Below are 2,618 nucleotides of genomic sequence, written 5' to 3' on the forward strand. Positions count from 1 at the left end.
TCGGCAGAACGCCTATATTAAATAAGGGTCGATTCAGCACAGAAACAGAATTAGGGATAATACTCACCGTGCCCTTTGGCATTCCTTCTCGCTGAGCGATCCCCTGCCCTCAGTCCGACCGCCAGCACGAACGCCCCCCTTCCCCAAGCCGAGGGCTGCGGTGCGCGTGTGCCTAGCGCTGCCCCGCGGGCACCCGGCAGTGTGCGGGGCGCGCACCGCCGCACCTCCCGCCCGCAGCGCCGCTCGGGACGGGACCGCCCAGCAACGCCCTGCTCCTCCCGCAGCGGTGGGCAGCGCCCGGGCCCCGTGTATGCGGGCAGTGCGGGGAGCCGAGTGCAGCTTTTCCCAGCAGCTCTCATTTCCTTCTTATTAAACAGGGAAAAACGAACAAACAGAATTAAGTTCTCTCGTGCAAAGAAACCGAAGCACTATTGATGTTTTATCTAGCTGCCCACCTGGCGTTACAATATCCATTGCACTTATGCGTGCAAACCCAGCTTTCCCCATCGAACGGTGAGGCTCACAGCTAGTTTGCCAGTAGATGCATCACAGCTGGGTGTACACCAACTCCTGCACCCACACAGCCCTAGCACTGCCTTACACCATTAGGAGCTGCACTGCTGCTCACTGCATTTTAGACGTCCAAATTCAACACAAAGGCACAGGTCAGGGCAGCTGTGCAGGGACTGCAGCGGGCTTTGGACCCTCAACTGGGAACAAGTTTCAAATTCCAGCAACCCTTTGTTTATCCAAGGAGATAAACCACGCCGGCTGCTGGACATGCCAGGGGCTGTCTGCTGGGGGCTGGAGAACAGCAGGGCTCTGCTCAGAAGGACACCATCACCCTAGGACACCATCCCATGACCCACCAAGACACTGCACAGCCTTTTCCCCTCCCTATTGCCCCACAGTGCCAGGAGTGGGCAGCTGGGAACTCCAGGAGATCCCAAACCCCTCTGCTACTTGGTGGGGGCGACAGGCCAAGGAAGGGTCCAAGGGATGTCCCTGTGCAGGGCTATAGGGCTGCACTCAGCTCCCTGTCTCCCTGGGGTGCAGCTGTGTCCCCTTCTGTGCTCTGCTGTGCATTAATGGCATGGTGTAACTCACTGCACTGCCCTCAGTCCCCCTGAGGGCCAGGACTGTGCTCTGTCAGCCCACCCACTAAGGTGCCACAGGAGCACAGCCCTGCACAGAGATGCCTGGGTGAGGACACCATGTCTGGGAAAGGACTCCTTTGGGTCTTGTGCAAACACAAATAATATCTTTAAACTCCTTCATAAGCTTTCCAAAGGGGAAAAAAAGTAAAAATCAGAAACAATAATGCTAGAACTTAGCAGATGAGATACATGCTTCTGTAGCTTGGAGGATGGCTGTGTGCTGTGGTGCAGCTGATGAGTGGCATTTGGACAATGCTCTCAGACACAGGGCTTGCATTTCCAATGGTCCCTTGTGGAGTCAGGGGTTAGACTCAATGACTATTGTGGGTCCCTTCCAACTCAGGATATTCCGTTTCTGTGGTCACTAACATTTGGAGCAGCCACCTTTGGCACCACATGGTCAAGAGGACACAGCTTCCCTGACATCCCCAGTATTAAGACAACAACACTCCAGGATGGACATGGGCAAACCATACCCCCACAGCCCCAACCTGGCAGATTCCCAGCCAGGAGGTGAGGCTCTCACCACCACTCACCAGCACAGACTGCTCTTCCCAGGCACAAGACTGAGCTGTGTTGCTTAGGTGTGCACAGGGCTCCAGCAGAAGGTCAGGAGACTGCGAGATCCTCAAAGAACATAGTTGTATAATTCACGTGTGGAATCTAGAGTAAGAAAAGAGGAGGACGTAGTTGTATTCCATAGCCCCCTCACTTTTCACACTGATGGTTCCTGCAACATAAGGCCATTTTACAGTATTAGAGCAAAAGAATAATTTGAAAAGAAGCCCAACTTCTAATGGCACCCAGGACAAGATGCACCTATATCCTACAACCTATTCTGACTAAACATGTCTCATCTATGAGAATTTTTGCTAGACACAGCCTCTTTTTTTATATACACTAAGTACAGCAGATGAGGAAAGCACACCATTTCCATGGCTGTACAAACATTCACTGGCATTACATTTCTCCTTTATCTGATGGACAACAGGTGTGCTTTGCTGTGTCCTTCTGCAGAGGTATCAGCAGCTCAGCACCCAAGCCCCCAACCTACAGCAACTTCTGGGCCAAAGCAGAAGGGGCTTTGCCCCTGCGAAGATCTCACACAAAGACTGATCCAGGCTGCAGAGCCTGTGGGCAGCTCAGGTCCTTACCTAACCCCACAGCAGCACACAGCACCAGATGACAGGCGATGGTGAGCCATCTCCCACTCCACAATGTACAGAGACGGAACCCAGGCTGCACCCTGTGCACTCTCTCCCTCCCCCATGGCACGGTGCAGCCCCAGGGCATTCTCCACTCCGCTTCTGCTGTAAAATGCACAAGTGAACTGCTAGCCCTGATTTCCGTCTGTGTTTTACTGCCAGACTGTTGTGTTTGTTTACAGCCTGGGGAAGAGGTTTATTGTTTTAAATGTTAATATCCTCCTTTAAATAAAATATGCCCATTGATAATATCTAG

This window comes from Lagopus muta, chromosome 5 (genome assembly GCF_023343835.1).
Source record: "Lagopus muta isolate bLagMut1 chromosome 5, bLagMut1 primary, whole genome shotgun sequence".
Lineage (NCBI taxonomy): Eukaryota > Metazoa > Chordata > Aves > Galliformes > Phasianidae > Lagopus > Lagopus muta.